The following is a 10750-nucleotide window of genomic DNA, read 5'->3' as shown; positions in this document are numbered from 1 at the left end:
TGGCATGAGAAAGGTGCTTGAGGTTTTGGGATTAGATTTCGTCAGCCTGGCATGAGTTTCCCTGACGTCCCTGTGTGGCACACTTATGTCTTTCTCTCTGCTGCTGAATATAACCTGTTGAACTTGGCTGGCACTTGTTCTAATATCGGGTTAGTCTTGGGAAACTAGTATAAGAAAAAAAGGGTCAATTTTATTTTTGCTTTATCAGTATGCTCATTTTAGTAGTGTATGCCAAGACAATTTTCATTGTGGGGTAAATTATGCCTTCAAGGATGGCCATGTGACGGGGGTGTTTTCCTGCCTACGTCCCGAGAAGCTGAGGTGGGCTCCTGCGTCCCCACGATCCTACATAGAACAAGCAGTTTGGAAAATGGATGGATGACTTAAGAATTGGATATTTTGATTTACCAAGCACCCAGAACATGATAGCAAATATCAATCGCATTTTCTTCAGAAAGCATAAAAAGTCATAACCATAAGCCATAAATATTCAGTAGAACATAAATCCTGTGCGTTCTATTCCATGATGTTTGGACTAATAAAGATGGCATCTGAAAGTTGCATTTGTTTGGTCAGTTTGTGTGTAATTGTATGTTTCTAACCAACTTTTAGCATTTCTGATGTTATTTCTAGTGAGAAATTAGTACCATAGTAATTAAATATCCACTTAGTTATCACCAAAGCTCTTTCTGTTTTGTTGTAGATCATTAAACGGTTACGCTGCCTCAGAAGCAGGTCCGAAATCAGTTTCATGAGGTGCCTTTGTACGCAAACACTGCCTGCAGTCATTGACTGATAAGGCAGCAAGGCAACAAGTCAGCAGCCTAAGCTTTAGGATGTAGCCCCTGTGTATATATAATTCTCATTTTCAGTTGTTCTGTGTTCAGTTCACGTATAGATTTCCTTAAGAAGTTTAGTTTTGAGTTTATTCTGATTAAAATATACATTACTTGCAGATAGATCCAGCACTTTTATTACATTGCTGACAATATGCTGTTCACACAAGCAATGGATTTCTGGCTTTTTACTGGCAAGATACCATTCACACATCACTACCAAAATACTGGTAAACTGTGATGTCAATCTTCAGAAATAACCTTTAAACACTGCACTGTTTGAAAAAGCCCAATTTTTTCTGTACCCGTATTTTTGAAAAGGTCCTGTTCATGTTCACATGATCTCTTAAAGGCAGTGTTGGGCAAGTTACTCTGAAAATGTAATCAAATTACTGATTACTCCTTTTAAAAGTAATCACGTTACTGTTCTGATTACTTTATTTCAAAAGTAATTAGTTACATTACTAGTTGCGTTACTTTTTTCTCCATTAAATTTATGAAATCCCAGCATACACGCTCCCGGTATATATTTGTTATTAAAGCATCAACATTCACAGAACACTTATTTTTAATTAAAGCAAGCGGCTTGACTTGATCTTAGCACTGCGTTCGACACTATAGATCATGACATACTCATAGATCGATTACAAAACTATACAGGTATTCAAGGGCAGGCTTTAAGATGGTTTAGATCCTACCTGTCCGATCGTGTAACGGAAGAGGTCTGACGCAACAGGTTAGTATATTAAAATAGGTTTATTCGGTCATAGAGAGTACTGGGGTAGGGTTCAGAGGATGTGATGGTGAGGGAATCGTTCGAAGGATATGATGAGCGGGGTAATCCGGGTCCTTGACTTTACCGGAGCTGGAATGCAGGCAGGAGGAGCACACACCTCAGCGATCTGTAAACTAGGAGGCTACAAATTTACAGCACTGCATTGCTCAATGCTACAAACATGTGTTATAGCCTAAATAGAAGCTCTGCATACACTTGCACATATTTTATATTAGTTCATGTTGCTTTTGTGCAATAGATGAATAACAATTTATTTGTTTTAGATATTTTATGTTTAGATATTTCTATTTTGCGGGAGTCCCGTGAATCATTTTATTCTCCCGCATCCCACACACACACAAGTGTCTACCCACCCGCAGCACCACTCACCCATCTTGTCCCGCGCCGCACTCTGTTGCATCGGGTCTCGCGGGAGTGCAGGTCTCTAATCCACTGGCACTTGACTCGACAGCCCGTATGCTGAATCCTTTTTACAATCTCTAGATTATAAAACACTGCATTCTGTCAGCAATGAATCGTGGCAGTAACGTATAGAGACTTCGGCTTGTAACTATACTCTAATGACTATTTTGAAAATTATAACGCGTTAAATTACTCCGTTACTAAAAAAAGTAATCAAATTACAGTAACGCGTTACTAAGTAATGTGTTACTGCCCAACACTGCTTAAAGGTAATTTACCAGTAACGTCTCTATCTGTGAAAGGAGCTAATAAAAAGACAGCCAGGGCATCAAAGGTTAGTTGGATGATGGTCAGATGGTCTCCTTGTTTCTAAATATACATTCTTGACTATGCTATGATTCAAAATTAGTTAGACTATCACGGAAATAACCACACATACTTCTCCAGCATATTCAAGCGTTCATCTTTCCTCCGAGTCTCGCCATTATCTCTGCTTCCTCTCCAGACAGTGACCGTCCAAGCTTTCTCTCTTTCTCTCTCACTTAATTTTTCTGTTCCCATTTTTCTTGGCAGATGACAGGAGACTTTGACATCTGCTGATGATCTAATGCAGCCGCATAGGTCCAAATTCAGCAGAATAAAAGCAAAAGTGCTCATGCCGAATGTCTTTTCTCCTCATTCATTTCAAGACAGACAGCCTGCCTGGCCTTTAAAACCTCACTTCAGTCATTTTCATTGCTCTCTAAATATTGCTGATGATGTGAGTTGAACGTGGGATCCAGAGATGCATTTTCCACTGGGTCAAGAGATCTAAGGCAAAAAAAAACCACACGTTTATGTGCGGTACACTGCCTTTGATGTAGTATTACCCAGCACAAATGTAGCATCTCAGTTTAGATGTTTATATACCAGCTGTGTTAAAGCGAAAATTGGATGCATTGCTAAATGGTGTGTGTGTACCCTTAAGACTCGTTCTTGCTCACCTCCCACAACAAAGGGCAGCATTCTGTATCCTGTAGTCCCCCCACCCCATCCCCTCTGGCTGGTCTCAGTGCAGTTCAACTGAGAGCACTCCGTTGGGACCACACTTGTTTGCTTTTCTGGGATCAGTTAAAATCATGCATGTAATAAGGAGAAAATGGCTTTCAAGCCTGCCTGTAGGAAACAGTGCCTGGTGAACCATTATCACATATTAAAGACAGAGCCCAGAGTCGGAGGAGAGACAGGAGGACACTGCTGCCCACGGATGGAGGGTCTTACTGCCCTGCTGATCTCTGATTATTCTGACTGCTATTTATTTTTGTCCGTCTATGCTAAATAATCTCGCCAGGAGAGCAAGTTACTACTGCGGTCCAGGGATGTGCATCATTTAGAACTCAAAGGTGCTGTATGTAATGTTTTGACTCTACTAAAGCAATTTTTTTATTTTTGCAGATATTTAGGAAACATGCTAAGTTTGCAAACAAAGCTACAGCCAGTTATTTTACTTTGAAATGTGCTTTCCGTGTCGGAATGTCTGTTTTTGTCCATGTGATTCCGCCCACTGCCAGTTTACCCAATAGTATTTTGCTATCCGGGTTGCCAGTTGGTGAAAAACACATTGTATTGCAGCCATGGAATCCAGAAAATGAACTGGGTCAGAAATGGCAGATTCTACATGACTTAAAAAGCCTCAGTGTCCATCTAAAATTCTTTAGACCAGAGGAATATTAAAATGTGGATAAATCAACTCATCAGCTTAAGTGTAAGGCTCATTGTCTTCCATTGTCAATTGCGCTTGTTCCAGTTGCATGTCCTCAATCTGGCAATCGAGTCTGGGAAGGATGGGTGGGAGAAAGGACTCTCTCCAATATTTTGAATTTGGACTGCAGTACCCATTTCAAACGCTAGCTGTCAATATTACATACTGCACCTTCAACGAAATACCAATTACTGAATATGAAATGAAGAAGCAAGCAAAATGCAGAATTGTAATTTGAATTAGGATTAAAGTTTGATTAAAGGAATAGTTCAGCCAAAAATTAAAATTCTCATTATTCACTCGCCTTAAAGTCCCTATGAAATCAAAATTGGTATTAATATGTTAGCATTAAGATTATCTATAAGCTAGTGTGCTCCAAAATAATGACAAACTTAGCATTTAGAAGATCTCCACCTTATTTTTCAAAGCGGAAGTAAGCCGTTTTCTGTGAATGTGCAAGACTTCCGGTTCATTAGGAAAATTCCACTGTAGGAAAATAAGGAGAAGTATAACAAAGTGCAGTAAACGGTAAAACAATTTGCAAACCAGTGTGTTCATAATCAAGATAATAGATTAAAATAATATGGTAAGAGGCACCAGTTTGCAATATCAAGAAGCAAAAGGAGCTGTTTTGTACAGCTAAAAATAGCTGGAAGCAAATGACAAGGGAAGCCAGACCCATTAAATTTACAAATGGCCGCGCCCGCTCTTACAGAAAAAATAAGGTGGATAATGTCACAGAAACACCTGCCTCACCAGCCGAATCAGCCTCCTACACCCGCTCACAATCACCTGATTACTGATCACGGACACCTGCACCCACTTACCACACCACTCAAATACTCACTCACCTCATCGACTGGTCTCAAGGTTGCAAGCTATTCTGTCCTGGTTCCTCGTCTTCCAGTCTGCCTGTTCCCCTCGGAATCCTCAGTTCTCGGCCGAAGGATCGGAGTGCCGACCCAGATAAGACTGTGTTTTGCTTCCCTTACTGCTTATGTTGAACTCTTTTTGGTTGGAAGCCTCTCTTAAGTTCCTGTGATTAAACTCTCTGCTTAACGTTATCCTGCCTGTCTGCCTCTTTGTCCTGGTTGTGACAGATAATCATTCAAAACCTCAAAACAAAACGGATTACAACACGGACTATGGAAGCGATGCCCTATGGATGCCCCGCGTGCCCTATGGAAGCGATACCCGCTGCCGCTGCCTCGCCCGGCCTCTCCACTCCAGCACCAGAGCCCATGATCACGGACAGCTACCACCTGTCGTCCTCAGAGCGATCTCGGAGACTCACCCATGGCCTATGTCTCTACTGTGGGTCCCAGGGGCACCAGCCCCGCGCCTGCCCCCTTTGTCCACCACTACTATCCAAGTACTATCCAGATCACTCCTGATGTATCAGGCATTCCTCACATCAATGCTCTTCTAATTTATCACCACCAATCCTTTCCAGTCAAAATCCTCGTGGACTCCGGAGCATCGGGGAACTTCATCTCCTCCCGTGGTCTCGACGGATTGCAAATTGCCCGCTGCAAAAACTCCCCAACTTACCAGATCACCACTGTCCAGGGAAAGCCGCTGGGCAAAGGGCTGGTGAAGCACCGTACGCCCGAGGTCGTTCTTCAGATCGGATGTTTCCAAGCCGAACGGATCTCTCTACTGATGCTGGAGGAGGCCGTCGTGGACATCGTCCTGGGATGCCCCTGGCTCGCCCGGCATCAGCCCACCATCGCTTGGAGGTCCGGAGACCGTGTGTTCAGCAAGCTAGATCTCAGGAGCACATACAACCTCATCCGCATTCGCCGAGGTGACGAATGGAAGACCGCCGAATGCCGGGTCATGCCATATGGGCTTTCCAACTCGCCTTCCATTTTCCAGAACATCATGAACGAGATCTTCCGAGACATGCTCAATCGGTTTGTCCTCATCTACATCGATGACATTCTCATATAATCACCCACGCTCGAAGCACACCGTCACCATGTCACCCAAGTCCTCCAATGCCTTCGTCAACACCAACTGTTCCTCAAGACCGAGAAGTGTGAGTTCCATCAGTCCACGGTTCACTTCCTGGGATACATCGTCACCCCGGCCGGAGTACAAATGGACCAGAGGAAGGTGGAAGCCGTCCAGAACTGGCCCCAACCCGGTACCGTCAAGGAGATGCAGAGGTTCTTAGGGTTCGCGAACTTCTACCGCCGCTTCATCGCCAACTTCAGCCAGATGGCGGCGCCCCTTACCTCTCTCCTCCGACAGAAAGCCAAACTCCTCACTTGGACCCCAGAGGCCCACCAAGCGTTCAGCCAGCTCAAGGCCGCCTTTTTGTACGGCCCCGGCCCTGTGCCATCAAGCTCGCCCTGGAGGAGTGGCGGCACTGGTTGGAGGGGGCCAAGCACCCATTTGAGGGCATCACCGACCATAAAAACTTGCAATACCTCCGAGAGGCCAAACGTCTGAACCCTAGGCAGGCCCGCTGGGCGCTGTTCTTTACCCGCTTCCTCTTCTTGGTCACTTACCATCCCGGGACGAAGAATGTCCGCTCGGACGCACTTTCCTGCCTACACCAACCGGATCCTACCCCCGAAGATCCCGAGCCCATCCTGCCGCCTGCCGTCTTCATGTCTCCCATTCAGTGGGCTCTCACTGACCAGATCTGTGCCGCCACTCTCACTGAACCCGCTCCGTCGGGAAGCCCAGAAGGGAGGAGCTATGTCCCATCCACCCTGCGTGTCACCCTTCTGGACTCGGTTCACACCTCTCCGGGATCAGGGCACCCAGGCAGCCGACGAACCCTCTCGCTCCTCCAGAGCCGCTACTGGTGGCCCCACATGGCCCGAGATGTCGCCCGGTATGTCAGGGGATGCTCGGGCTGTGCCATCACCACCACGCCACGTCGTCTGCCCGAGGGGAAACTGGTCCTGCTACCATCCCTCGCCGTCCCTGGTCCCACCTGGGGGTGGACTTCGCCACGGACCTACCTCCCTCCAACGGATTCACGACCATCCTAGTGGTCGTCGACCGATTCTCTAAATCCTGCAAACTCATTCTCCTGCGGGAGTACCTACCGCCCTGGAAACCGCCAAAGCTCTCTTCCAGCACGTGTTCAGGAACTTCGGTCTCCCCGAGGACATTGTGTCGGACCGAGGACCACAGTTCATCTCCAGGGTCTGGCGAGGGTTCTTCCGCCTCCTGGGAGCATCTGTCAGTTTGTCCTCGGGATACCACCCACAGACCAATGGCCAGACCGAGCGGAAGATCCAAGAGATCGGACGGTATCTCCGGGCCTACTGTCATGACCACCAGGACAGCTGGAGTCAGTACCTACCCTGGGCCGAGTACGCCCAGAACTCCTTACGCCAGGAAACCACCGGACTCACCCCATTCTAATGTGTGCTCGGTTACCAGCCGCCCCTGTTCCCTTGGACCGAGGATCACTCAGAAGTCCCAGCGGTAGATCACTGGTTCCGTGAGAGCGAGAGGGTATGGGACTCAGCACATATCCATCTCCAGCGGGCCGTCCGGAGGCACCAGGCCAACGCAGACACTCGTCGGTCCGACAATCCCCTCTATGAGCCAGGGGACCAAGTCTGGTTGTCCACCCGGGACATCCGCCTCCGGCGGCCCAGTAAGAAGCTGAGTCCCCGGTACATAGGTCCTTTCCCCATAGCAAGGCGCATCAACACTGTCACATACCGGTTACACCTGCCTGCCCATTATCGGATCTCCCCCACCTTTCATGTGTCCTTACTAAAGCCCTTCACTAATCCTCTTCTCCTTCCCTCCACAGAACACGAGGTACCCCCCCCCTCCGCCCGAGGTCGTCCCCGACGAAGCCATCTACCGAGTCAGGGAGATCCTCGAATCCCGGCGGGGAGGCGGCCGGCTTCACTACCTTATAGACTGGGAGGGGTACGGTCCTGAGGAGAGGTCATGGGCGGGCAGACAGAGGACATACTGGACCCATCTCTCCTCAACGACTTCCACCAGGCTCATCCAGACCACCCCGCTCCCAGGAGCTGCGGTCGTCCTCGCTGTCAATCTCGGGCGTCGGGCTATTCTGTCCTGGTTCCTCGTCTTCCAGTCTGCCTGTTCCCCTCGGAATCCTCAGTTCTCGACTGAAGGATCGGAGTGCCGACCCAGATAAGACTGGTTTTGCTTCCCTTACTGCCTATGTTGAACTCTTTTTGGTTGGAAGCCTCTCTTAAGTTCCATTGATTAAACTCTCTGCTTAACGTTATCCTGCCTGTCTGCCTCTTTGTCCTGGTTGTGACAGATAATCATTCAAAACTTGCAGTCACTAACTTCTGCCAATATGGATAAATGATTTTGATGACATCACCCTACACTTCAGCTTCTCGTCAAACTTTCTGTCCAATCAAATGCTCTCTAGAATCCGAAGCGTCCTGCCCCCTACACTATAAATATACCAGGGGTGTCAAACTCAATTCGTTTTTTTTTTTCCTAACCCTGCTCCAAGAAACGTACCATGTAGTTCTCAAATGGGGGTTATGCGCAACAGACTTCTGTATTCTGTTATCATGGACTCGCCGCTTCTGGTTCAAGCATTTTGCATATGCTTTGTTAAATACAAAGCCGTTTTACTCAAGATGCCTTCAAAGTAGATTCTAAAGATTATCATAAATCACATATGCATATGCACTACATTTATATAAAAAATGTGAATAAAATGTCAACAATAAAAATGGCTAGCTAGTTTAACTGATTATCTTAAAAGTCCATAGATATCGCTATTATTTACTACGGCTGTTAACCTGTTCTCTGACAAGTGTAAGCGATGATACCTGTTTTCTGGGTTTGGTCAGGTGACGTTCGACATATACCCTATAAGCCTGACTTGATAAGTTGGATCAGGTGTGTTTAATTAGGGTTGAATCTAAACTCTGCAGGGCTCCGGCCCTCCAGGAATTGAGTTTGACACCCCTGAAATAGATGCTGAAGCTGCAGCTGAAATCGGTCACTTGTTCACAGAGTTAATATATTCTGTAAACTGAATGGCATGTAGTGCACTATATAGGGGATAGGAAACCATTCAAATAGCGTAAATATGCTTGCCATTGGCGCAAACAAAGTCTGGTTTTGCGTTGTGTAAAGGCGAACCACCGCAGGGCGCACACAGTCAGCTCCGGTCCACAGACATGATAGCATGGAGAGGATTCATATGTGTGAGTCGGCATAGACTACAAAACATACACAGAATGCTATTATTTTATAGTGATTTGGATCAGATTAGGAGGAGAAACAGTTAGACATACAGCACTAACAAGTAGAATAGATAATACTGGTACCATGCACCAATATAAATGACACAATTTTCAAACTACACATCATCAGCATTATTATAATCACTGTTTTGCTTTAGTAACAGTTTCATATTGAATCTAACGGGGTATTCTGTGGCTGTCATAAGCTGTCAAATGCATCTTTACCGAGCTCAATGGCTCTGGCCCAAGCTGTGATATAAACAAAATGATACTGGCTATTTAAAAAAGGGGACAGGGGTGCCCGATATGTCCGACCCTGTCTTCCTCTTTCAGTTGAAATTACGTCAACACATAGAATAATGCTGTCTGTTTCAAGGCACTTCAGTGGCTCTTTAATGTTGTTTCAAATAGTTTTAATACAATGGCAATTAATAAGGAGTTCAAAAGCTTCATAAAATATCATAAAAGTAGTCTATATGCCTCGAGCTCTGTTTACCAAGTCTTCTGAAGCCACCAAATAGCTTAGTTAGCTTAGTAAATTTAAGCAGAGCATCCACACAAGCTCTAATTGCCATATTTTAAAAGAGAAGCAGCTTTTCTGTTTTTTTTTAACAAATCACACTTGTGAATCTTTGCAATGAATCAGTTGATCTCGTCCACAAAATCAGTCTAACTGAATCCTGGTCCTTATACAAAGAGGACATAGGCCTACGACTGACATGCACTGAGATAAAGATCGGCTCAGCAGCAGGACACTGTATCAGCTGAGTGTTTGATTGAAAGCCTAATAATGCCTCTTTTGATAAGGCATTATACTATGAATGCTTGTAATACTTCCCTCTGGGTAATATCTTCTGACCCCAATTTGACAGATTTTTCAATAAAGATGTCTCAAGAGTTTAAACAAAAAGCTATTTTTAGATGAAAAGCTTACACTTATTACACTTCATCTATTTGTGTCTGTAGATTTCAGTTACAATCATAGGCGTAATTTGTGGGTGGGACGGGTGGGACGGGTGGGACATGTCCCCACCACTTTTTGCCAGGGTCGATATTGTCCCTACCACTTTTTGAAAGTAATTGAAAAATATATTGCGGAAGGTATGTATTAAAGGGAAAACAAGATCAACAAATAATTCTTCATAATCTAATTAGGGTGATAAAAAAACAAAAAACAAAAAAAACAACATTTGACTCCTTACGCATGCATAACTGGTGCAGTGCAATAACGATTTGATTTGCAGCTGTTGCTCTTTTCGTAATGTCATTAGGCTATAGCATTTTATTTTAAAAATGGAGAGCTTCCTTGTGCTAAGTAGGCCTGCCCTCTACTAAAGATTCTTCTAGTCAACTAGTCGCACGTTATATTAAATTGATTAATATAATAATATATTAACCATACTTCAATATAGGCTATAGGCAGACGTATTAGGCTAGAGCCTATTTCGCGCTCAAGCTCGCGCATTAAGCAATTGCCTCAAAGCACCGGCAAAGTGATTATGAACGTGTCGGGGGAAAATAAGACATTTTAATTATTTATTAATAAACTAGTGCTTTCTGAGTCAGTGTCGAGTGCAAAGATGAGGTTGCCGAATGCCAACGCTGACTCGCCATCTCCACATGGACGTGCCTTTAATAGAAATGCACCTTTTCATACGGACTACAAAATTAAAGAATATTACAGTCGAGTGGGCAAGTTTTCCTTATACTTATTTTATTATTCATATAAAAATTATAATAACCTGTTTTGGTT

At 44.9% G+C, this 10750-nt stretch overlaps 1 long non-coding RNA gene across 1 annotated transcript; it reads left to right on the top strand.

The window, feature by feature from the left end:
* Positions 1-3687: 3687 nt before the first annotated feature.
* On the top strand, positions 3688-8711 carry LOC107590021 (uncharacterized). The gene is made up of 3 exons (XR_001609732.1): positions 3688-3846; positions 5816-5820; positions 8699-8711. It is a non-coding gene; the product is annotated as an uncharacterized lncRNA (long non-coding RNA).
* Positions 8712-10750: the final 2039 nt, after the last annotated feature.

The sequence above is a fragment of the Sinocyclocheilus grahami genome, unplaced genomic scaffold, assembly GCF_001515645.1.
Source record: "Sinocyclocheilus grahami isolate Dianchi unplaced genomic scaffold, SAMN03320097.WGS_v1.1 scaffold123.1, whole genome shotgun sequence".
NCBI lineage: Eukaryota > Metazoa > Chordata > Actinopteri > Cypriniformes > Cyprinidae > Sinocyclocheilus > Sinocyclocheilus grahami.
The sequence above is the reverse complement of the archived record's forward strand: the minus strand, read 5'-3'. Positions and strand labels throughout refer to the sequence as shown.